The sequence below is a fragment of the Nicotiana tabacum genome, chromosome 22, assembly GCF_000715075.1.
Source record: "Nicotiana tabacum cultivar K326 chromosome 22, ASM71507v2, whole genome shotgun sequence".
In the NCBI taxonomy this organism is placed as follows: Eukaryota; Viridiplantae; Streptophyta; class Magnoliopsida; order Solanales; family Solanaceae; genus Nicotiana; species Nicotiana tabacum.
The window spans coordinates 226,444,828-226,472,753 of NC_134101.1; the positions used below are offsets into that span (position 1 = coordinate 226,444,828).

General features: G+C 39.7%; 1 pseudogene; it reads left to right on the forward strand.

Annotated features, from left to right (window-relative positions):
• The first annotated feature begins 5 nt into the window (after positions 1-5).
• On the forward strand, positions 6-22,511 carry LOC107809568 (uncharacterized; annotated as a pseudogene).
• The last annotated feature ends 5,415 nt before the right edge of the window (positions 22,512-27,926 follow it).

Here is a 27,926-nt window from a genome sequence, read left to right on the forward strand (position 1 = left end):
ATACCATGAGACTCATAAAGGCTGCTGATAGAGCCATTGACCAATCGGTGAGTGAGTATGCACCTTCGCGGGAGGCATCATCAGACTCCGTGCCAGAGTATGTTTCTGACTGGCCGGAGAGGAACAGGTTGAGGGATACACCTCCAGTCTCTCCCACTGCCCAAGCATCAGTGCGCATATCTTCTGAGTCGTCTGAGGGCTCAGCTGCCGGTAGTGGCAATGAATATTCCACTTCTCCTACAGCTTCACTATCCAGGGAGGGTCTCGTAGAAGAAGAAGGGGAAGAAGTAGGAAGGGTAGAGAGGACCAGAAATCCGGAGGCATGGCAGGACCGGTTTGTGAGTGAGGTTGCCTATCACAAGTTCAGAGAGTGGTGGTGGTGATACCCAATTTTTTTATATATATTTTAAATATGCAAAATACCTTCAAAATAGCATATGTATGCATATATAAGTATGTCCAAGGGTTTTATTATTTTTCCATATTTTTAAAGGTTTTTTAATTGATTTATTTCCCCTTTTTTATCCATAAAATCCCAATAATTATTTCCAAAATTATTATTTTTGATAATTCTTCTATTGTATTTTTGTAGTTATTCCAAAATATGGATAAATCAATTTTTACATATTTTTACAATTTCATTTAGTATTTTTAGGCTAAATTGCATATAATTGCAATATTAGCCCTTTCAAGGTTTAATTATGTTTTATACACATAAAATTGAATCCTGTATTTTTAAATTGTTATTTATGTGTTATAAATCATATTTGCCTTTTAAATTATTTTTAAGAAATCATTTACTATTTTTATAAATTAAAAAGGGAAACAATGGCTATTTAAATTTTAGCCATATTGGCATTCAAATCTAACCCAAATCAAAACCCATTCCCCAGGCCAAATTCTAATAAACCCGACCCTAACCCTTTTAAACCCTACCCAAATCCAGATCCCCACCTACCCCATCTAATCTGGGCCGTTGATCATTTAGATCAACGACCACCATTCCACCTGCCTAAAATAAACCGAAACGACCCCCTTAAACTAATTCATTTCTACCAACCCGCCACCCCTGAATCCCCTTCCTCTCCAATTCTCTCTGCAACTTCACCCAAACCCTAGCCTTCTCCACCTAAATTAAAACCTAATCCCTTTCGATTCTCACTCAATCCATGGACTCCCATGGCTGTTCGAGACGTGTAACGATCTCCTATGTCTCTTGGTTGCCTGTTTTCGTGATTTCATGGAAAGATCTAGAAGAGATCTAGTCCAGACTTTGCTCAACTTCTATCCATGGTGTTTGCCCAGCCATCCATGACCGTTCAAGTCAGATCCATGACATTTCCGGCTAGATCGGTAACTTTTCGAAGTTTTTCTCACTTTCTCTGGATTCTCTGAAACCCTAGTTTTAAGAGCTTTCCGATTTTCTTTTAGATCTATGCATTTAATGAATCTCTTGGTGTTTTTCTCAAAAAGGTTTTCGATTTCTTTCAAAGTGACTCTTCGTCTTCAATGATTAGGGTTTTCTTAACTTTTTTTTTTAAAAAAAGACTTCTTCTCCGATTTTCAATGTTGTCTTATGATTTAACTATGTTTAAATGGTTTGTTTATGTTCTTCTTCTACCTAGTTTGTTGTGTTGTTTATGTTCCTTTATTTGCTGTGATGTTTCACCCCTGCTAAATCCTTTCCCCAATTAAGTATATTCTGTACCTAGACTCAATTGTATACTTTATATTCTTACTATCTCTTATATGGTTAGAAATCAATCTTTCTCAAATTGATTTTCTTTCCTTAATTATCCCTGTTGATATCCGTTAAGAAGTAATTCCTTGATTAAAGGGAAGTACTTGTATTAATGGGATTCTGATTGTGATTATTTCCATATTTATGTTAAACCTTTACTTGTTACCTTATTTTCTACTCTTTTTCAAAGCTATAAATATCCTACCATCTCTTCTCTAAAGACACGAACAACTGAGTTCAAAAATGCACACTTACACATTCAAACTCTCTTTGTTTCTCTACTATTTGTGCTACTGCCTTGTCTAGCCGGCTAAAAGTCAAGGCTAGACTATGGAACTCTTATTGCTTTACTTTTTCTGCACTTTGCTCCTTCAACTGGTATGTTCTCAATTAAAATTCTGAAACTCAACTCTATGTGTTCCCTTGTTTGTTAACCCTTGTCCCTTTCTGCACTAACTTAATGGCTTATGCTGTTAAATTGCACCTTTTGTTTACTGCTTTACTCAACACACTTAAAATTCTACCCTCCTTTGTTCCAAATGTGATCAGCATGTTTACTCTGTTTATGTCCCTCAACTAGCATGTCTCCTAATGTACTTGATTCATGACTAATTATGTGTTTCTGATTTGGGTCCTCTATGTCCCAAACCCCCCTATTTCCCTATTTGCAACTACTGAAGTTATACTGTGGACCTATTCTGCATGTGCTGATTCCCTGCCCTTTTTCAAAACTATTTTCCCCTAAGCAACTCTTCTGTTACTGTTGCAAATTTACTTCAAACCAATCATTTTTCAAAACTATTTTCCAACTCAACTCTCTTGAATATATGTCAAACACTCTCACATGTACTCTTAGAATATTAGGTCCTGCCCCTTTTGTGTGAGCCTTGCTTTGGGACCCTTGGGCTCCCTCTGAACCCGGACACATAAGAGCTGGCCCTTCCACACTCTGACACACCCAAATATGAGAAAGGCTTGGGAACAATATTGGCATTTGAGGTGGTTTATTACATAACTAAGAGAGGAAGTCAGAATCAGGCTTCCTATAGTTGTAAATTCTTATTTTTCCTTTCTTATGTAATTCTATCACATGGTCTGTAATAATTTATAAACAAGTATTGGGGTGTCTAGTGAAAAGGGATGGGAAAATATGCATGCTATAGTTGTTAAAGGGTAGAAAACATGTTATTAGGTTTATATTCTTAATTGTGCAATAGAAACCATGTTTAGGATTCATACCTGCATTAGAAAACCATGTTCTTAGGATTTATGTTTTCTTGCTTCAGCACTTCATTCATTAGTCCATGCTTTATGTCTATCACTTAGAAATCCTGCTCCTAAGGCAATAACAACACTGGTATAAACAACTGTTATTTCAAAAATTCTGCAGCTCTTGTGTACATTTAGAAATCATGCCTTAGGGATTTAGTTTTCAACAACCTTGTAATTTGCATGTACATATTAGATACCATATTCTAGGATCCTGCTTGCATTCTGTTTAAAACACTTAGTTAACTACTGATTTATGAAAAGGGTAGTAAAGCAATAATTTTCACACTGTGATATTTTCTAAATAAAATTGGCAATAGTCTCTACAACTAGAACATCATGTTTTAGGTAATACAATAATCTCCAAACTGTCTTATTGATTTGGAACAACTATTGCATCTCACTTTGGGCCTAGGAAAGCCTTAGGTAATAACTTAAATAAACTGGAACTGCCTTTGTTTAATTATCAACTATTAAAAATCAGTAGGCAAACCTGATTCAGACTTTTTTTCTAAGTCATGTAATAAATCTGGTTCTGATGTTACCACTTAAACACCCTGCTATAGGATTTTAAATTCAGACCTTAACTGTGTATAAGTCATGCTGTGAATGTGAATTATTTGTGGAGGTATAACTGAGCCTTCTACTTGCTTGTATGTTTCCCCTAGTTACAATCTTGTATGTTTTTGTATGTCGCTTTAGTATTTTGCCTTTAAACCTGAGGGTCTGCCTAGAACCTTCGTCTGATAGGAATATGAGTCCTAAATTCCTCCAAGAATGATAGGAAGGGACGGGTAACAACATGCAAGAGGAGTCGAAACCAACCCCTGCTTTAATTACCTTCACGAGGCGGGAAAGAGTAGATATGGATAATACCACGTGTATCCCCTCTTTTGAAGAGTGTCATACCGGGTATTGCATTGATGTGATCTATATTACAAACAAACCTAGGATACCCCCTTTATATCCATAAGTATTCTTAGATTATAACTCTTTTCAAAACCTTACTTTTTATTAATCATTTTTCAAACACTTGTGTATTTAAACTAAAATCCCCTCTTATTTGAGCCTCACTTGTTTATTTGCTAATTGCACAAATTCACAAAAAACTGTCTGGTCGGGAACCACACTAGTGGATCCTGAGGGGTGCCTAACACTTTCCCCTTAGGATAATTTCAATCCCTTACCCTATCTGTGGTTATCAAACGTAATTATAGATAAAACCATGTAGGTGCCCTAACACACCTTAAAAATCGTTAGGTGATGACTCTTCAAAAATGCAATACCCAATTCCCAAAAAGGAAATGAGTCATCACACTTCCATGAATGTCAAAACCCGGACTCCTCTCTGTAGAGGGAAAAAGGCGTCCTGACAATATGGTGACTCTGCTGGGGATTTTAGGCTTTTATCATTTTAGATTGTTCTTGTAAATTTGTACCTTCCTATGTGCAATTACTTCTTTAATTTCTTTAAAGCATTTAATTTCTTATTCAAAAGAGAAACTGACATATCTTCCTTGTTTCCTTCCTTTACTGCTGCTTTAAATTATAAAACTGCTGTATTTATCGCTTTCTTAACGTGCAAATACACGTGCCAACATGCTTTTAATTATTGCATAATAATGCTCTATATCATACTCCACTCGTGCCAAACAAATACTATAACAACGCTTGATGAGTGGTTGCTCCCTTCCTATATCATTACCCCCAAATTCGGAAAGACTTATTTGCGGTAAAACTAGTCGATCAGCAGTGTAGTCGACAGTTCCATGCCTTCACCCTTGAGTTGTCCGCTCAAGGGTACTAGTCTAAAACCCCATAGAAACCTTACTTTGTTTAAATTGTGTATGCATCATGGTCAAACCTAGTTGGGTCAGTTATGTCGTCCACATAATGATCCTTTAAGATAGCCTTGTCCAAAAAGTCCAGTGGGTTTCCCTAAACCCAAACGGACATCATCACGTTCTGTGCATTTATTGGGAGAACTAAATATTGATGTGTTGATGATAAATGTTTAAATAGTCGAGTCCAGTGGGGGTAGGATCTAACCCTTTTGTTTTGCAGAAAGTGAGGCGAGAGGTCCCCAGTTTCGGTATGGTTAACACGTCCCCGCTCTTTCTAGACTGGTGGAGGAGTCTCCATCGAATGACCAAATCAATGAGTGGAAAGAGAGGGCCGCCAAAGCTAGTGAAAAGTTGGAATATCTAGAATACAGTCTGCTGGAATTGGAAGGAAAAGTGAGGAAGAGAGTTACCGACTGCCAGAACACTATGGGAAACGAAGGAGAACACCTGGCAAAGGCATTTTTACTGGTAAACATACGCGAACTGGAGGATTTGATTAAGGATAGCATTCAACCTGAGGAAGGTCCTTCTGAGGCCAAATAGATTAGGTTTACTAGCTTTCCAAATGTAATAAGGCCAAATGCCAATAATGACTTATTATTATCTTAGTATCGTTTTGGGATTTTTCTATTTTTATGTTATGAAATGAAGCATTTATTGGCATTCGAAGTTTTCCAAATCTATTTGTCGCTAGGCCTACCTCAGGCACAAAGAGGTTCCCAAATTAAGACACGCTCTACATTCCCGCATTATGTTTTAAATATTGCAATACTTTTCATAATCCTCACTGACTTGGTTAGATTTTGTTTTATTTTTATTTTTATTTTAATTATTCCCCTCCCCAAAGATTAGTTCGTACACTCTGGCATCATCATCTTATTTCACAAGATCCAGGGGCCCTCTACCCACTCCTCATCTTAGTCCTATTAAAAGCAAGAACAAAGGCAAGATGAAAGATTTGAACAACATTAAGAAGGAGAACATGGCTGAACGGGTAGAGGCCACTGATGGCCAAGGTATTCGGGTTCCTAACGAGAATGTGTCACAACTTGAACAGAAATTGTTGAAATTCCAAGAAGAGCTCGATCGGGTTTGGAATCTGGCAAGCCTGTCATTTTCCCTCAGCACCCCAGATATCAACTTGCCCAACGCTCCAAACCCTACACCTCCTCAAAATATCCCAAAACATTAGAATTATCCCGCTCCTCACCATCACGCTGATCCACCAAAGAACCAATGCAACACCTGCCATACCCTAAACAACACTCCACTACTCATCCCAAAATCTCAAAACTCCGCAAACGACTATTTCCACACCTATACACCAGGCCACCATAACACTCCTATTAACATGGAGACCATGCCACACTCCACCCAACCTATCTCATGCACACCTGAATTTGATGAAAATGATCTACTTATCAGGAACTTGGCTGAGGAACTTAAGAAATTGAACGGCTGAATTCAGGGAGTCGAGGGAAGCAAAGGAATTAAGGGGCTGAACTACGAGGACCTTTGCATATAGCCTGATGTCAAAGTGCCTGAGGGGTACAAACCTCCTAAGTTCAAAATATTTGATGGTACGAGTGATCTAATGGTCCATCTAAGGACATATTGCGACAAGCTAGTTAGAGTAGGGAAGGATAAAAGGATCCGCATGAAGCTATTCATGAGGAGTTTGAAAGGAGATGCATTATCTTGGTACATCAGCTAAGATCCCAAGAAGTGGTCAAGCTGGGTAGGCATGGCGTCTGACTTTATGGACAGATTCAGGTTTAATACAGAGAACGCACCAAACATGTTCTATATCCAGAACTTGAAGAAGAAGCCTACAGAGATGTTTCGTGAGTATGCTACTCGCTGGAGGTCTGAAGCTGCTAAGGTCAGACCTGCCTTAGAAAAGGAGCAAATGAACAAGTTCTTTGTCCAGGATCAAGACCCGCAGTACTATGAACAACTGATGTTGATTGAGAACCACAAGTTCTCCGACATTATCAAACTGGGTGAAAGAATTGAAGAAGGTATTAAAAGTGGTATGGTTACAAACTTTGAGTCCCGTGGTATGTCCAAGAAAAGGGACGTATGGGCTGTGATGGTTGCACAAAGGACCAAGTCTTCTCTCAAATACCAAGCTTACCCAACACCTCCACTCACACACCAGCCAACCCTAAATTACCAAGAACCCTCACCTTCATACCAAGATCCGCCACCAACTTATCAATCATCTCCACCTGATACATATCAACCTACTTCACCCAGATATTCCCAACCCGCTCATGTCTACCAAACTTATAATGCTCAACCATCCCATTATCAATCACCTCCTACACGCCAAAACTTCCCTATACCCCGACCTAATTTTGATCGCAGACCTCCAAAATAATATACAGCCATCGCTGAACCCATCGACCAGCTGTATGAGAGGATCAAAGCTACTGGTTATGTCACCCCCATCCCTGTTGCAACCCTTGAGAATCCATCTCAGTAGGTTAACCCAAACAAGTCCAGTGCATACCAATCCAGCATGAAAGGGAACACCATCGATGAGTGCCGCTCCTTGAAAGTTAAGATACAATCTTTGATTGATAACAAGATCATTGTGGAAAATGAGCCCGCTCCAAACGTCCGCAACAACCCTCTACCAGACCATAAAGGTGGAGGTATTCACATGATTGAAGTAGAAGATGACTGGGATCTCGAGGAATCAATCGGGTTGATCGCAAAAGGTGATGACCCAAAGAAACCAACAATTACTCTCAATCCAATCATAGTCTAGATCCAACTGTCTGAGGACACTGAGGTGTATATGTCTGTATCTCTTGAGTTTGAAGCAGTGTCATCTGCAAAGACACCAGCACCAATTGAGGTTGAATTTGTGTCTCTGGCAAATGCACCCGCACCATTTGAGGTTGCAGTCTTGCCACCCAAAGCACATGTTCCGTTCGAAGTGAGGATAGTCGTGCCGGTCCTAGTGGAAGTGTCAACCATTCCGCCATTCTATAAAAATGATGTACCCTGGGACTATACAGCCGAAGCGAGAAGGAAAGGCAAGGTCAGGATTGTTGAAATTGTTGCAGCACAGGGTATGACAAGAACTGGTAGAGTCTATACCCCTGAACATCTAGCTGAATCAAGCAAGCATGCCTCCAATCGACGACCCGACATTGAGACAGGTCTGGATGACCTTGGAGGAAGATACATGCCAAGGAATATTCGTTCATTGACCAGTTAAACAAAACACCAGCCCAATAGCGGGGAAGTGGATAATAAGGTAGGACAAGTGCTAGAAAGCCATAAGATCACCTTTCATGAGGATGAGCTTTCACCTGAAGGGCTGGGGCACAACAAAACACTACACATCACCATGCAATGCGAAGATTATTTCATCACTAGAATCTTGATCGATGGAGGTTCCAGTCTTAACATTTGTCCGTTAGTAACACTCAAGAAGTTAGGTAAAGGGATGCATGAGATAAAGGATGGAGCAATCAATATAAAAGACTTCGATGGTTCTCAGAGGTCCACCATTGGTGGGATTAGTCTATGCCTGCAAATGGGACCAACCTGGTTCGAGGTCGATTTCCAGGTGATAGATGTACCGACATCTTACAACTTGCTGCTGGGACGGCCATGGATTCATGCTGCTGGGGCCGTAGCTTCAACGCTACATCAGGCAGTAAAATCTCAATGCAATCACTAGGAAGTGATCATTCACGGATATGGTAGCAATTGTATATACAGTCGCCAGACCATTTCGGCAATCGAGGGAAGAAGGAAGTAGGGTGGTGAAACATACCACCACATCTAATGGGTCAATGTTGTTAACAAAGACAAATGGTGGGATAAGAAAATCGAGAGTATATTGAATTCGAGTGGGTACGAACCTGGCAAAGGGCTCGGCAAAAACCTCCAAGGAATCTCTAAACCCATAAAACTCAAGAAATATGGCACTACCTTCGGTCTGGGATATGAATACACCTAGGAAGAGTTCAACAACTGGTTGCTACCATGGTGCGGTCCTTACTATCTACTAGAGCAGGCAATACCATATCTAGAGCAGACCTTCCAACAGGCCAACATTATTTATGGGTCAGATGAGGAAGAAGCACTTGCGGCAATGAAGAACTTGTTTTTAGGGGACAATGATATGGACTGTTGTGTTATTCTTGAGGAGGATGGGGAAAAAGGCCCTTCTATACAGGCTGTGAGCAGAGGGGCACACCTTAATAATTTAACCATCAGGACAACCAAAGCCCGGCGAGCTTCGGGTAGCAATGCTAAAACAAGCATCATTCACTATTTTATTTACTAAATAATTTTCTTTTCGCATTTTCAATTCCAGCAATAAGATCTTCAATGTTCAAAACTGTTATTCCATTTAAAATATTTTCGATTTTTATTATGAATTAATATTTATTACTATTATTTTCTCTCTTTATCTCACCAATATAGCATTACTATTACTTATCTTGATTAACCAATGACTGTGACATGCAATGAGACAACGCAACAAACAAACATTGATTCAGAGGAAGATGACATACCTAATGAGATTGTCAAAGAAGTTGAGAACTTTGAGAACAGACCTAAGTCCAACCTGGACGAGACCAAAATTGTCAACTTGGGAGATGCAGAAAACGTCAAGGAAACACGAATCAGTGAACACCTATCGCCATCAAAAAAGAAAGAATACATAGAATTTCTGAAGGAGTGTGAGGACATATCGCCTGGTCGTATGATGACATGACTGGTCTAAGTACGTCCATTGTGGCTCACAAACTGCCAACTGATCCAATGTGTCCACCGGTAAAGCAAAAGCTCAGAAAGTTCAAGCCTGATATGAGTCTGAATATCAAGGAAGAAGTCATCAAGCAGATCAAAGCTACGGTTCTCAAAGTAGTATAATACCCGACATGGTTAGCCAACATTGTGCTAGTTCCAAAGAAGGATGGGAAGGTCAGAGTCTATGTCGACTACCGGGATCTCAACCGGGCCAATCCGAAGGACGACCTTCCTTTGCCAAATATACACATCCTTATCGATAATTGTGCCAAGTATGAACTACAGTCATTCGTAGATTACTTTGCTGGTTATTATCAGATCTGGATAGATGAGGAAGATGCTGAGAAAATGACTTTCATTACGTCGTGGGGAGTGTACTGTTACAAGATGATGCCATTCGGCCTGAAGAATGCAGGAGCTACCTACATGAGGGCCTTGACTACCATTTTTCATGACATGATACACAAGGATATAGAGGTATATATGGATGATGTTATTATCAAATCCAAGAAGGCCACTGACCACATGGAAGATCTGAGGAAGTTCTTCAATAGACTATAGAGATACAACTTAAAACTGAACCCCGCAAAGTGTGCATTCGGGGTTCCTGCTGGGAAATTGCTTGGGTTTATTGTAAGCCGACGGGGAATAGAACTGGATCCATCAAAAGTAAAAGCCATTCAAGAACTACCACCTCCAAAGAACAAGAAGGATATGATGAGTTTCCTGGGGAGGCTTAACTACATCAGTCGATTTATAGCACAGTCTATAGTTATCTGCGACCCAACCTTTAAGCTATTGAAGAAGGACGTCGCTACCAAATGGACGATGACTACCAAAAGGCCTTCGACAGAATCAAGGAGTACCTGTCAACACCACCAGTCTTAGTCCTAAGACCATTAGTACTCTACCTTGCAGTGTTGGATGGAGCTTTCGGCTATGTTCTGGGGCAGCATGATAAAACAGGGAGGAAGGAGCAAGCCATTTATTATCTCAGTAAGAAGTTCACCCCGTACGAGGCCCGGTATTCTCTATTGGAACACACCTATTATACTTTGACTTGGGTAGCTCAGAAGCTGAGACATTACTTCTGCACCTATATTACATATCTCATATCGAGAATGGATCCCTTGAAGTACATCTTTCAGAAGCCCATGCCTACCGGCAAGCTAGCCAAATGGCAAATCCTATTGAGTGAGTTTGATATTGTTTACATAACTCAGAAAGCAGTTAAGGGACAGGCACTGGCGGACCATCTTGCTGAAAACCCCATAGATGGAGGATATGAACCCTTGAAAATGCATTTTCCTGATGAAGAGGTATCATTCATAGGAGAAGCCATTGCGAAATCCTATGACAGTTGGAGAATGTTCTTCGATGGAGCAGCAAACTTCAAGGGAGTTGGCATAGGAGCAGTCCTAACATTAGAAACCGGTCAGCATTATCCGGTGTCTGCTAAACTCAGATTCCCCTGAACTAACAATATGGCCGAGTATGAAGCCCGCATCTTAGGACTCAAAATGACCATTGACATGAACGTTTAGAAGCTAATAGTGATTGGAGATTCAGACTTACTTATACATCAGGTACGAGGAGAATGGATGACCAAGAACTCTAAGATACTCCCGTATTTGCATCACGTACAGGCATTGAGAAAAAGGTTCACGAAGACGGAATTCCAGCATTTTCCTAGAATTTAGAATGAGTTTGTTGCTGCGTTGGCTACCCTATATCTATGATACAACATCCAGACAAGAATTTCATTGATCCCATTCCAGTGAAAATCCATCATTAGCCTGATTACTATGCCTATGTCGAAGAGGAAGCAGACGAAAAGCTTTGGTTTCATGATATCAAGGAATATTTGGAAAAAGGAGAGTTCACGGAGCTTGCAAATCCTACTCAGAAGCGCACACTTCGGAGATTTTCCAACAACTTCTTTCACAGCGGAGGTATCCTGTATAGGAGGACTCCTGATTTGGGACTAATAAAATGTGTTGACGCAAAGGAAACGTCTAAGCTACTAGAGGAATTTCATGCTGGGACCTGCGGCCCACATATGAATGGTTTTGTCTTAGCAAAGAAGATACTCCGGGATGGTTACTTTTGGATGACTATGGAAACAGACTGCATCCAGTATGTCCGAAAATGCCACCACTGTCAGATTCATGCAGACATGATAAAGGTACCTCCAAACGAGCTCAATGCAACGAGCTCAATGTGGCCATTTGCCGCCTGTGGAATGAATGTTATTGGACCAATCAAGCCTGCCACTTCCAATGGACACAAGTTTATCCTGGTATCCATTGGCTATTTCACCAAATGGGTTGAAGCGGCATCTTACAGAGTAGTGACTAATAAAACCGTGGCAGACTTTATCCACGACCACATAGTTTGTCGATTCGGAATTCCAGAGTCAATCATTACTGATAACGACTCCAACCTCAATAGCGACTTGATGAAAGCTATGTGTGAAACCTTAAGATCAGACACAAGAATTCCACAACCTACAGGCCTCAGATGAATGAAGATGTAGAAGCTGCCAACAAGAATATCAAGAAGATATTGAGGAAAATGATAGAGAAGCATAAACACTGGCATGCGAAGTTATCATTTGCTCTACTGGGGTAACGCACCACAGTACGCACATCAACCAGGGCAACCCTTTATATGCTGGTTTATCGTACAAAGGCTATCATTCCCGCTGAGGTATAAATTCCTTCCCTAAGGATCATACAAGAAGTTGAGCTCGACGACGCAGAGTGGGTAAAAAGTCGTTATGAGAAACTAGCCCTTATAGACAAAAAAAGAATGAACGTAGTTTTCCAGGGTCAACTCTACCAGAACAGAATGTCCAGATCCTTCAACAAAAGAGTCAAGCCAAGACAGTTCACACTGGGGCAGCTGATGTTGAAGAAACTTTTTCCGCATCAAGATGAAGCCAAAGGAAAGTTCTCTCCCAACTGGCAGGGTCCATACATGGTTCATCGGGTTTTGATAGGAAGAGCCCTCATACTTGCAGAAATGGACGGAGAAGTCTAGCCAAAGCCGATCAATTCAGATGCAGTCAAGAGTTACTATGTGTAATCTTTATGCTTTCCTTATATGATGTAAATTAAACTACGCCTGACCTGATTCCCGTTTAAGAGGGGATACGTAGCCAGCCCTATGGGTTCGGTCACAACTCAATAAAATTCCGTAGCAAGAGAGATTGCAATGTCCCGAGCTACGTCATAGTCATCGGTTCATCTAAAAATTATTTTTATTATACACTTATGTCATATTTTTACAAAATCATGCATGTGTATTATTGAAACTGCTTTGTCTAGAAATGCTACCCCAATAATACAGATGGTATCACCAGATCAAAGCCGAACGAGTCAAGCAAAGCCAGCAGGGATACGAACTAACCTTCCCCTTTGCAAAACTTATGATTTTTCTTTAGATGCAGGCACTAGGATTGCGAAATCATTAAACATAATGTACGCCCATGGAACAAACATTGTTCAAGAATACGACTCTTCGAACCATTGCACTTGCCAACATTTGCTATCAGCACACACAAGAAATGCTCTGTAGTCACAATGCTCCCAGTAATTACAATGCCGCAATCTTCCATCAGCTAAGAAAACTCTACTGTCATTTGTTACTTTATTTTTGTATAAGGTTACCATTCTGCCTTTCAATTTGCATAAATCTGCATCTGCATTGCATAAGGCTACTATTCTGCCTTCCAATTTGCATAAGGATACCATTCTGCCTTCCGATTTGCATAAGGCTACCATTCTGCCTTCCGATCTGCATAAGGCTACTATTCTGCCTTCCGAGGCTAAACGCTGTCTCCATCTGCATTTGCATTGCATAAGGCTACCATTCTGCCTTCCGAGACTAAACGTTGTCTCCATTTGCATCTGCATTACATAAGGCTACCATTCTGCCTTACAATTTGCATAAGGCTACCATTATGCCTTCCAATACTAAGCATTGTCTCCATCTGCATTCTTGTATAAGGCTACTATTCTGCCTTTCGAGACTAAACACTGTCTCCATCTGCATTTCTGCACAAGACTATCATTCTGCCTTCCGAGGCTAAGCTCTACCTCCCATTTTTCTTCGAACCAAGCACTATTTGTCTCGCTTTTCTTATGGACTAAGCTCTGCCCTTCAATTCGCAAGACTAAGCTCTGTCTTGTCCGCATCATACTACTTCTTCCTTCATGGGCTGAAATATCGCCAACTCATCCAATGGCGTCATCGTTCGGAGGCACCATCTTCATAGCCCGAGAACACCATGTCATGGCCTCAGGATCTCTTTCAATCTTTTGCATATTATTATTCAAAGGCATCATGGTTCGGAGGCACCATCCTCATAGCCCGAGAGCATCATTTCATGTCCTATAAATCCTTTATCATACGCTTCATGGACCAGGACATCATGGTCTAAGGACGTCATCCTCATCGTCCAAAGACAACATTCATGGTCCAATGGGAATTTGCATCATGTTTAAATCTATGCACAATATAATGCTTGTATTGCTTATTTGCAGGTAAGACGGCAAGCAACGACCAACTCGGCAGGAGTGGTTTTGCTCCAGTACCCGCAGCCATACCAAACTTAACCATTCCCGTAAACCTATCACTCACCCGGCTCTAGATATTGTGTCCGTTCTTAAAAGTCTCCATCGGCATACTCCGCCGACGGATCCTGAACTACATACAGCTTGATTCCTGTAAAACCAGGGATATGTAGGCAACTCAGAAGCTAGGGTTTGGCCTAAATCTTCTTCAAACCATTTCGCTCGGTCAAAATTGGCCATCATTTCTTTACCTGTAAACTCTTTTATTCTTCCCGAATAAAGAGGGGCAGTTTTTGATACCCAATTTTTTTCTATATATTTTCAATATGTAAAATACCTTCAAAATGTTGCATATATAAGAATGTCCAAGGGTTTTATTATTTTTCCATATTTTTAAAGATTTTTTAATTGATTTATTTCCCTTTTTTATCCATAAAATCCCAATAATTATTTCCAAAATTATTATTTTTCGTAATTCTTCTATTTTATTTTTATAATTATTATAAAATATGGATAAAGTAATTTTTAGATACTTTTACAATTTCATTTAGTATTTTTAGGCTAAATTGTACATAATTGCAATATTAGCCCTTTCAAGGTTTAATTATGTTTTATACACACAAAATTGGATCCTGTATTTTTAAATTGTTATTTATGTGTTATAAATCATTTTATCCTTTAAATTCATTTTCAAAAACCATTTACTATTTTTTATAATTTAAAACGAAAAAATGGCTATTTAAATTTTAGCCAAATTGGCTATCAAATCTAACCCAAATCAAAACCCATTCCCCGACCAATTTCTAATTAAACCCGACCCTAACCCTTTTAAACCCTACCCAAACCTAGATCCCTACCTACCCTATCTAATCTAGGCGTTGATCATTCAGATCAACGACCACCATTCCACCTGCCTAAAATAAACCCAAACGACCCCCTTAACCTAATTCATTTCCACCAATACACCGCCCTTGAATCCCCTTCCTCTCCAATTCTCTCTGCAACCTCATCCAAACCCTAGCCGCCGCCGCCCAAATTAACCCTAATCCCCTTTGATTCTCACTCAATCCATGGACTCCCATGGCTATTTGAGACGTATACCGATCTCCTATGTCTCTTGGTTACCTGTTTTCGTGATTTCATGGAAATATCTTGAAGAGATCTAGTCCATACTTTGCTCAACTTCTATCCATGGTCTTTTCCCGGCCATCCATGGTTGTTCAAGTCAGATCTATGGCTTTTCCGGCTAGATCGGTAACTTTTTGAAGTTTTTCTCATTTTCTCTAGGTTCTCTGAAACCCTAGTTTTAAGAGCCTTCCGATTTTCTTTTAGATCTGCCTTAGATCTGTGCTTGTTATGAATCTCTTGGTGTTTTTCTCAAAAAGGTTTTCGATTTCTTTCAAAGTGACTCTTTGTCTTCAACAATTAGGGATTTCTTAACCTATTTTTTTTTTTTAAAAAAAGACTTCTTCTCCGATTTTCAATGTTGTCTTATGATTTCACTATGTTTAAATGGTTTGTTTATGTTCTTCTTCTACCTGGTTTGTTGTGTTGAAAACCCTAAGTATCTTTGGTTTATCCGGGGTTCTGGAACTGTCTTTGTTTGTTTTGTATGTATACTTGTTTCGATTGAGTTCTTTGTGTTTAGATCCTTTTCTTTGTAGACTGATTCTGAGTTCTTACCATTTTTTTAACTCGACTTTGTTAAACCCCTCATGTCTTAAAGGTTTTCCTCACTTGTTACTGAGAGTCTTTAAAAAGATCTCCTTTACCTGTTACTATGTGTTAGACTGGTTTCTTCATTTTTGGTTCTATGTGACTACTTGACTTGTTGATTACCATGCTTCGAGTAGTCCTTAGCCTACTCATGTCACCTTGATATGTTTGTATTCATCTAGTTTGCTTCTTTTGTCAATATGTTTGACCCTGCATGTCTGATACGCCTGTTCATTCTTTTCTATTTATATATCGAAGTGTAGAATCATGACTCCTTCATGATTGATCTTGATTTCCTTAAGTTACGGTTTGATTGCAAGGTTTTCTTATAAACCCTTAATTTTACTCATTTGTATAAATTGATTGATTTCTTTCCTATATTTGCTGTGATGTTTCACCCCTACTGAATCCTTTCCCCAATTAAGTATATTCTGTACCTAGACTCAATTATATACTCTATATTCTTACTATCCCTTATATGGTCAGAAATCAATCTTCCTCAAATTGATTTTCTTTCCTTAATTATCCATATTGATATCTGTTAAGAAGTAATTCCTTGATTAAAAGGAAGTACTTGTATTAATGGGATTCCGATTGTGATTATTTCCATATTTGTGTTAAACCTTTACTTGTTACCTTATTTTCTACTCATTTTCAAAGCTATAAATATCAAACCCTCTCTTCTCTAAAGACACGAACAACTGAGTTCAAAAATGCACACTTACACAATCAAACTCTATTTCTTTCTCTACTACTTGTGCTACTGCCTTGTCTAGCCGGCTAAAAGCCAAGGCTAGACTGTAGAACTCTCATTGCTTTACTTTTTTTACACTTTGCTCCTTCAACTAGTATGTTCCCAATTTAAATTCTGAAACTCAACTCTATGTGTTCCCTTGTTTGTCAATCCTTGTCTCTTTCTGCACTAAATTAATGGCTTATGTAGATAAATTGCACCTTTTGTTTACTGCTTTACTCAGAATCCTTAAAATTCTGCCCTCCTTTGTTCCAAATGTGATCAGCATGTTTACTTGTTCATGTTTATGTCCCTCAACTGGCATGTCTCCTAATGTACTTGATTCATGACTAATTATGTGTTTCTGATTTGGGTCCTCTATGTCCTCAACCCCCTATTTCCCTATTTGTAACTGCTAAAGTTGTACTGTGGACCTATTCTGCATGTGTTGATTCCCTGCCCTTTTCAAAACTATTTTCCCCTAAGCAACTCTTCTGTTGTTGTTGCAAATTTACTTCAAACCAATAATTTTTCAAAACTGTTTTCCAACTCAACTCTCTTGAATCTATGTCAAGCACTCTCACACGTACTCTTAGAATACTAGGTTTTGCCCCTTTTGTGTGAGCCTTGCTTTGGGACCCTTGGGCTCCCTCTGAACCTGGACACATAAGAGCTGGCCCTTCCACACTGCACTCACTCCCTTGGTTATGAAATCTGGGTATGAGCACTGCCCGAGATCCCTTGAGGCCTTTAAGAAACTCTGACACACCCAGATATGAGAAAGGCTTGGGTACAATATTGGCATTTGAGGTGGTTTATTACATAACTAAGAGAGGAAGTCGGAATCAGGCTTCCTATAGTTGTAACTTCTTATTTTTCCTTTCTTATGTAATTCTATCACATGGTTTGTAATAATTTGTAAACAAGTATTGGGGTGGCTAGTGAAAAGGGATGGAAAAATATGCATGCTATAGTTGTTAAAGGGTAGAAAGCATGCTATTTGGTTTATATTCCTAATTGTGCAATAGAAACCATGTTTAGGATTCATACCTGCATTAGAAAACAATATTCTTAGGATTTATGTTTTCTTGCTTCAGCACTTCATTCATTAGTCCATGCTTTATGTCTATCACTTAGAAATCCTGATCCTAGGGCAATAACAATACTGGTATAAACAATTGTTATTTCAAAAATTCTGCAACTCTTGTGTACATTTAGAAATCATGCCTTAGGGATTCAGTTTTCAACAACCTTGTAATTTGCATGTGCATATTAGATACCATATTCTTGGATCCTGTTTGCATTATGTTTAAAACACTTAGTTTCTGAATAAAATTGGCAATAGTCTCTACAACTAGAACAACATGTTTTAGGTAATAAAATAATCTCCAAACTGTCTTAATGACTTGGAACAACTGCTGCATCTCGCTTTGCGCCTAGGAAAGTCTTAGATAATAACTTAAATAAACTAGAACTGCCTTTGTTTAATTTTCAACTGTTAAAAATCAGTAGGCAACCCTGATTTGGACTTCTTTTTTGAGTCATGTAATAAATCTGGTTCTGATGTTACCACTTAAACATCCTACTTTAGGATTTTAAATTCAGACCTTAACTGTGTATAAGTCATGCTGTCAATGTGCATTATTTGTAGAGGTATAACTGAGCCTTCTACTTGCTTATATGTTCCCCCTAATTGCAGTCTTGTATGTTTTTGTATGTCGCTTTAGTATTTTACCTTTAAACCTGAGGGTCTGCCTAGAACCTCTATATTATAGGAATAGGAGTCCTAAATTCCTCCGGTACTGATAGGAAGGGACGAGTAACAACAAGCAATAAGAGTCAAGACCAACCCTCACTTTAATTACCTTAGCGGGGCGGGAAAGGGTAGATATGAATATGATGACCGGTGCGCTAATACCACGTGTATCCCCTCTTTTGAGGAGTGTCATATCGGGTATTGCATTGATGTGATCCATATTACAAACAAACCTAGGACACCCTCTTTATATCCATAAGCATGCTTAGATTATAACTCTTTTCAAAACCTTGCTTTTTATTAATCGTTTTTCAAACACTTGTGTATTTAAACTTAAATCCCCTCATATTTGAGTCTCACTTGTTTATTTGCTAATTGCACAAATTCACAAAAACCTGCCTGGCCGGGAACCATACTAGTGGATCCTGAGGGGTGCCTAACACATTTCCCTTAGGATAATTTCAAGCCCTTACCCTATCTCTGGTTATCAAACGTAGTTATAGATAAAACCCTGTAGGTGCCCTAACGCACCTTAAAAATCGTTAGGTATTGACTTTTCAAAAATGCAATACCCAATTCCCAAAAAGGAAATAAGTCATCACACCTCGATGAATGTCGAAACCCGGACTCCTCTCCACGGAGGGAAAAAGGGGGTGCGACTGGTGGCCCGAGAGGAAGCTAATACCCGAGATTAAATTCATCACCTGAGACCTTTTGCCTCACAACCTCAATATGTTGATGCATTTCAGAGAGAAAGTTGAATAGGATTATTTCATAGGCCACGTGGAGGATGCCAATGAGCACTTGGTGAAGGAGTTCTACACTATTGTTTCCCACATCAAAAAGGGCACCACAGTGACCAAAGAGCGGAACTTGAAGGTGAAATTTGATGGCAAGATAGTAAATGATTACCTGGGCTTCCTGGTGGAGGATGACTCATTGTATTTGGAGAAAATGGCATCGGGTGAGGCTTCTCGTCATTGGTTGGTAGAGTACTTGGCAATCCCAGGTACCACCCCCGATTGGTTGACTATAGGAGTGAAGATTCTGAAAAGGACGCTGAACTTTGAAGCTAAAGGGTCCGAAACATTTGTGTGTAGCAGGCTAGACCCTACCTCCCACGACAACTCACTTCCTATCCACCGGGCTATGTTGGTGGCATTGATCATGGCGGGGTACCCAATTAACATCGGGAATGTGATGTCCCAAGTAATTACATGGGTGGTGAACGAAGGTGACTGCTCTTATCCCTTTCCCCAACTTCCTGACCATGTACCTTGAGAAGTTAGATGTGGAGAAGTGGAAATTTGATATGAAAGTGAAAGCGAAGGCATCGTTCTCCTGGTATAGCCTACAGGGTAATGACAACCCTAAAGGCAAGCACTACAAGGGCAAAGCCACTACTTCAACTGGCCAGTCTGAAGAGCCAGTAGTGGTAGTGGCTCCTACTCAGCCTCCTTCCACCACAACAGACATGGCCCTAGGACCCTATACTTCTTCAACTCCAGACATTCCATCATCCACTGCATACCCCTTGACTGCCCACCGCTTGAACCAGACCCTCGCCAACATCAACAACTAGATGCAGACAACTTCTAAGTTGTCTGTACTATCTACTACGATGGCAGCCTAGTCAACACCCCCTCTGCCATAGGTCCCACAGTCCATTGAGGACACTCTGAAGGAAATTCTGGACAACCAGAAAAAGCTCATAGATGTTGTTGACTCTCATAGAAAGGCATTGAAGGAGATTGGTAGGGAGGCAAAATAAATGAGAAAGACTCGAGCTTCAAAAGAGTCGGTGAAAGAGCTAAGGGTAGAGGTAGAGAGGTTGAAGGCGAATCACCTGCCTTTAGATTTGTTATTGCATGACCCGACGCTAGCAGCCCAGCCCCAGCCAGATCAGGAGTTAGAGAGGCCACCTAAGAGGAAAAGGGTGATTCCCCATTCTGACGATGTAGTCATACAGTTAGAGGACCCGCAGGGCGGTTCCTCCAGCATGCCCCAGGACTCAGTCCAGGACCAGGTCCCGGTGGAGCCACAAATAACAGGGAGTCAGTCAGAGGTTCCCGAGCAGACAGAGGACCCAGGGACCCAGACTCAGGATCCTATGCAGACAGAGGGCCCATAGGGAGTTTCTTTTTCCTCTCTTTCCTTATTTTATGCTTATTTTGGTTAGCTGGCATTGAGGACAATGTCGACTTTCATTTGAGGGAGTAGCCCTATTTGGATATTTGGATGACTGTATATATGACAGTAGTTTATGCTTTCTTTCTTTTTATCTTTGGTATGTATATAATTTAATCATTTCATTGCATTATTCGTACTTTTTACTTTGGGTCTTTATATAAGTTACGTTCTTATGTATATATTCATTCTCCCTATTGTATATTCGACTAAATCCCCTCTTGTACATATTCATTTTACTTTCTGCATTTTTCCTTTCTTAGCTTCTTATTTTATGTTCGTAGCTTCTTATTTTGAGTTTTTACAATAAGCCTTTGGTTTTCTTAATGCCACGATTCTTTCCAAAGGTGGAATTTGTGTGAACCGAGTGGCTCTTCCCGATGATGGATGATATGACAACCTTCTTAAGGGTTTGAATCTGTTTTCTTTTTGCTTTTTAGTAGTTAGTTGTTATGGGTGCCTCAAGCAAAGCATCACTTGGGCCTAACACATTTGCCTTTGATCCTATGGTCAAAAACAAATTGTTGTATATAGGATGGTGAAAGTTGTGACCTTGAGAGTCTTGTGTTGGATGATAATCATCCAGTGGTTTTTCGGGACCATCGTGTTGCTCAAATCTTAGCTAAGGTTATTATGGGCCCTTGACTCTATTTCTTTAGCAATCCCATAGCTTGTGTGGTGAGAATTTGAATTGCAAGTCCAAGTCTTGAGCCATTGGTCTAGAACTTGCCCTGAATGTTTGTCTAGGCGAAATCCTAAGTGTAATTGGACTTGAGACGTGATTATAGGCTCTCCTTGATCCGAATGATATCTTGAACACTTCCATAGCCTACCAGTGATAATATTCCTAGTCAACCCTTTTGAGCCGTAGACTTTTTTCTTTCAAAAATCACGATACAAACCTTTACCCGTTCTAAAAATACCCTCTATTGGCACCCGATCTTTTCTTAGCACATAGCAAAAGCATAAGTTTGGGGGGAGAGACGAGGAATGCAACAACTTGGTAAAAGGTACAAGATGAAGAAAAGAAAAGGCAATGAAAAAGAAAGAAAATCAAAAAGACAAAAAGAATGATCAATATAGAAAATAATGAAGGGATTCAATAATAGTAAAAAGATGAAAGGTGTGGAAATTGAGAAAGGAGAAAAAGATTTGAAATGAACAAGAAAGAGTAATAATGTGTCTCTCTAACCCCTTATAAAGAAGTTAAAGGACTTTAAAAGTCAAGAGAATATGTGCCAAAATGAAGCAAAAAAAGTGCTAAAGGGAAGATGGAATTTACTTAGACCTGGAAGACACTTCTGATCAACACTGTACCATTTTTTATGACAAGGACAAGGTCGAGCTTTTAGAAGGGGGAACGTTTTGGTTGTCTGAATCACCTTCGGTGCCCGAAAGCATGTCTTGGGGTTCTACAGTACAGTGCACTGCAACGTGGGCAATTCCAGCTTAAAGGAGTTGAGCCACCAGGTTTTTCATTTCAGATTGTTAATACAACAATGGATGAGTTCAGTCCTTGTGCTCGAAGGCGAGGTGCTTTGCTTACCTGGCAGCATATTGCATCCTTACCCCCTAGCTTACCGGTCGTGTACTATGGAGGATTTAACACCCAAAAGAAATCCACTACGGGCCATTTTCTTCTTGGGATATCTAGAGAGCATGGAGTTGTTGGTGACATGAGAGACGCTTGGCCCAATGTCGTGTGAGGAAAAATGTATCCCTTATACGGACGTATCATGGATTCAAAGGTGCGAAGCAGGGACCTCTTGAGTTCCTCAAGTTAGTATTTCGAGCACTTTGTCTGTGCTGGGATCGTCAAACTCAGGATCTGCATGTGGACTGGATCCTTTGCAGAGGCAGATCTCTAATACCCGTCTCGTTTGAGATCCAGGTGCCCGAGTGGTAGAGTGAGGGTCCTCAGCTGATTCAGAGGTTGCCGGAGATTTCAAGGTCATGTGGCAAGGTTATCTGAAGCATTCGGGTAATTGTCGACCACAATGGGCTATCATATCAACGCAGCAAGGTAGAAGGACAAAACAGGATGAAGCACATGCAAGGATATCACCAGAAATCAGTTCAATAAGCTACAGTTCCGGATGTTCACACTGGAACTGGGACGCTTTGGACTGGAGATACAATGTCGACATGGACTCACTTGGGTTGTTTTTACAATTACAAAATTTTAGTAGGCATAATGTGATATCAATTTGAGTATTATGCTCAATTTTGATAGTACGTTACATTAGAGTGCAAAGTCTATTTCCTTTCATTGAAAGAAGACAATGACAATTTTCTAATTGTTGTATTTTTCTTTTCTGTTATTAATAAAAAAACTAGCCCTAGGTGCTTGCCTAGTGGATTGAAAAAAAAAATGTACTTAGACCAAACATTTCCTACCCTGAACTAAAAAACCTTCACTATGTCTCCACAAAAGCCCTATATGATCTTGAGTTGAATGAAGCTTACATTAGTGGTGACTCATATAAGGGGCAAGCATATGGTACTTAGAGCCGGACTTGTGACTTTTCTTTGAGAAAGATGAGTGTATGTTTGCTTAGGGACTTGTGACTAAGTGCTACAATCCTAAAGGTGAGGTTTGCTTAGGGAGAGTTGAGGATGTGTGAGTTTGGGTTCCACAATGACCAAAGTAATAGAAAGAGTTTCTTTGATATGTTGAGTCAACTCTTGATGCTCTTGTGTCGCACTAAATCCATGGTGCTTAAAAGAGTGAATGTTGTTAATGATTCATTTGAAATGAGGGCAATTGTTAGTCCCAATTGATGCTAGATGAGGTCACTTTAGGTCAGCTGAATGTTCTTGGATTTACTCTTAAGGGGTGGGTCTTATTTTATTTGCTTGAGGACAAACAAAATCTTAAGTTTGGGGGAGTTGATAACTAAGGATTATGAAGCATTTTACACTCCTTATTACTTGAGTTTTGATTAGAAATGTGTGCAAAATAGTCTCAAAAGCTTACATGTTGTACTTGATTGCAGGGTTTGGCCAACAACGTGACAATTTGTCAAAACCAGCTCAAAAAGGAGTGAAACATGCGCAAGTACCAAGAACAAATCCAAGCACAGTGTAATAGGACCAATGCGGCCGCACCCCATTTTATGCGGTCCGCAAAGAAGAAGTTCAGAGAGGTGCTATTTTTAAGACTCAAGCATTGTGGCCGCAAAGCAATTTGTGCGGACCGTAATGGACTCAATGCAGCCGCACTCGATATTTTGCAATACGCAAAAGCTGGAGTTCAGAGAGTTACAAATTTGAGGATTATTGCCAATGTGGTCCATGGTCCTTTTTGTGTGGACCACAATAGAAGCCACCCAGGCCGCGGTGCATTTTGTACGGCCCGCGGTGGCCAAGTTAAGAGATCAGAAGTTTTAAGCCAAGAGCCTCAGTGCGGCCGCACTCGATTTTGTGCGGACTGCACTACCCCCACAGGGATATTTTTGTCTAAAAAATTCGGCCTAGTATAAATAGTTTTTTTCCCATATTTAGGTCATGAGTTGTACTTATAAGCAGAGTTGCGCTCGTGAACAATGTCCTTTTACCATGTTGAGTAATTTTACAATAGTTTTATCATTGAATCTTCAAGTTTTAGTTAGTAATTAAATGTTATGGGGTTTTCTTCATCTATTTCTTTATTTTCTTCTATTATTATGAGTAGCTAGATCCATTAGATAGGGTTGTGGCTCAACCCTATGTGGGTATTTGATAGGTCTTGTGTTTTAAGGTTTGAATGTCTATGAGTGTTTGATATTTGGACTAATTTATGGTTGTAATGTTGAATTAGTGGTTGCAAACACTAATTTATGCCTTTTTGACTTGGGATCTTCTTGAGAAAGAGAGCCTAAGTCTAGGAAAATTAGTCAAACAAGGAATTGGAGCGTATTCAAGAGATTGATAGCCCCAATTAAAGGGATAAACCTAGAGATAGTAATACCCGACTTGAACCTCCATTACTTGCACAAATTGTCATACCTAATTGGTTTGAGAAAGTTAATAAGGGCAAAAACACTCAAACTACCGAGAGGTATAGAGTGAGAAGTATCGTGCAATGGTTATATCGTAATCCCCAAATATGACAACCTAGCCTTAGACTCTAGAACCCGTCAAGTATCCACCTAGGAGAAAGTCGCTTCCCTAGTGCCTTTGAACTATTTAGACAACCTTCAAATATCTTACTCTTAGCTTAATTTAGCATCCAATTAGTATAAAATTTAGAAGTAATATCAAAACCAACTATGTTTATAAGTATAATTAGGAACAATTATGCATCTCTAATTTAGATATAAACTCAATTACCATTTGTAGCTCCCTGTGGAAATCGATCCCGACCTTTCTCGGGTAAAAGCTGCTTCGACCACTCTTGCAACTTTGTAGCAGTGCAGGGTTGGCCTTGATCACGTACCTACTAGCTATGCCTATGTCTGGGTAGTTTTAGATTTGCATCATGCCTTGTTGCTAATGCTATTTGATTTATGGTTATTGTTTGCCTTGAGAAGAAGTAAGATTGAAGTTGTGTAATAATTGTCTTGAAAAGAATTTAAATTGAGGAATTTAAGATTTAACAATTTTCATTTGAACTTCGTATTTTCAAAAAGAATTGAGGAATATTATAATAACTTAAGAAATCTATGTGTAACCGAATCGCAATTATATTTAAAGAGCGGGGTAAATTTTCACTACTCTCATGGGAGTGGGTCGTTTGCCTCGACAGGTTAAATAGATGTATCTATGGTTCACGCCGTTCGATCCTTGACAGTGCACAGTTTATATTTATATGTTGGTTCGTGCCATTCGACCCTCGCTTGTGCACAATTTATATTTATATGTTGAATGGGGTCGTACGACCTCGACATGATTTGCGCATGATTTATTTAGTTGCTTTGGAAATTTATAGTAACTAATATTGCTTCATCAACATGATATACAAATGATAAATGATGAAAATAAATTTGAAAATCTCCTATTAACAAAAGAATTATTTACTTGCTTCATGCTACTGAGTTACAGTCGTTTTATAAATATCCTTGATTAATTATATTATCGGTATATTATTGTTGGCCATATAAAGTGTCGGAGTCGACCTCTCATTACTACTTCTTCGAGGTTAGATTGGATACTTACTGGGTACGCATTATTTTCGTACTCATACTACACTTGATGTATATTTTATTGTACGGACACATGTATGTCTAGTGACTTAGTGGGCGCAGCAGCATGGTTGATACAGGGACTTAGGTGAGATGCATCTTATGTTCCGATCCGTAACCAGTAGAGTCTCCTTTAGAGTATTTATATTTTTCTTTCCTGTCCAAATTTATATTCCGGACATATGCTGTATATTATTTTATTTTTCCTAGTAGATGCTCATGCACTACGACACTAGGTTTTGGGATGATTATGGGTTATTTAGCATTGATATTGTTAAAAATATTTTTATTTATTCTGAATTTTCCACCTTCTACTATTTAATTGGAGGAAATCTATGATTTCAAAATTATTAAATGAGACTTAAATTAAGTATTTAATTGTTGGCTTTCCTGATAGCGGTATCCGGAACTATCACGACCTTTAATGGATTTTGGATCGTGACAACATGGTATCCGAGAACTAGGTTCACTTAGGTCTCACGAGTCATGAGCGAGTCTAGTAGAGTATTGCAGATCGGTACATAGACGTCTGTACTTATCTTCAAGAGGCTACATGGTTGTTAGGAGAACATTCTTACTTTATTCCTCATCGTGCGATTTGATTCCTTTGAGGCTTATGCCTTTGTGTCTTTCCTATTCAATCTTATTCGATGTGAAACGCTTGTTATAAATCGGGAATTGAGGAATTGTAATGGTGCTACTGATGTGGTGTAGGATGTTTCTCCCTGCGTACTTGATTGGGTTATTGTTGTCGCCTTGCGGAAGGCCGTTCTATCATTTTAGCTTAGTATCAGTATTACCTAAGGATTTGAGATTTGGCATTGAGTGATATAATGATTCGTGCATTGATATCGCTTAGTATTGGTGTAGTGGTAGGGTGTTTACCTTAGCATTGAAGTAGTGAATAATTTGAAAAGAGGTTTGCTCAGTGCAAGATTCAGAGATTCGGTATTTTTATTTTCGATGGAGGAAAGGCAATCACACTATGAAGGTTCAGGTTTTGGTTGATAGAGTGACAAGACTTTGTATTTTCGAGCGTGGCAGAATTTTCATCAGTACTGTAGTGTCGTCTCCATCGATCGAATGTGTTAAGTTCGTCAGTTTTATGGTCTTCGTCAAATCTCCCTCGGGGTAGGGAAGTGTGAAATAGTATCGGAGAAGTGGCTATCATAGATCGTGGTGTACGGTGGTTCAGGATTGAATCGATGTTCCTGGTGTTGATGGCTCGAGAAAGATGATCTTCGAAGGGGTTTCAAGTTGGTAGCAATCTATTAGTTAAAGTGCTACAGAGATGGATTTTGACTCAAGGCAACAACTGGGCAGCGAAGGATGAGGAAGGACATATGGGAGGTGTCTTGCGATGATAAACTTCTAGGAGGTCGAGTGTGAGAAATATGAGTCAAGTAGTTGCTTAAAGGAGTGAGTTTGACCAAAGTGGGAGAGTGGCATAGTAGCATATAGGTTCTGTGCTGGGATAACTATACGCCTTGGGGAAAAGTTTATAGTGATTTGGAACTCATGGTGGATAGTGACTAAGTCTACAATATTGGCTATTATACGGCGGGAGATTGGATACGACAAGAAGGAGTTGCTTGATAGGAAGAAGAATACAACATGACTTTGAGCTTGTATGCATACAGAGAGAGTTGAGACGGGCACACTTCATATAAGTGGAAGAAATCCACCACCAGAGAAGGAAGGGGGAGTGTGTACCCGATGACGAAGAGGTACACATAAAACACGCAGTAGCACAGGCAGTACAAATGTACTATGTCCTTTACCGCCGGCACCATTTCAATATGATCGGGGACTCCCCACTTGGCTTTGAGCACCGTGATCGCCGCATCATCCATAGTGGAAGGAATGGGCTCCGGTTCATTTCCGGAAGGGCTGTAAAAATTAGTCATCATCTTCCCCGGACGAGGAACTATCTCATCCAGCATCGGAAATCCCTCGTCTTCCACCCCCACTTCGAATAGGGATACATCACTTTTCGGCACCAGAGAACCAATAGCTCTATCAGAATGGGAAGGAGCACTAGACATTTATCTTCCTTGATTGAAATAAACAAGAACGATGAAGAAAAAAAGGGTAATGGTCACGACGAATTCTAGCGAAAGCAGAAGTATGAAAGACTAGAGAAGAAGGAGGAAGTTTGC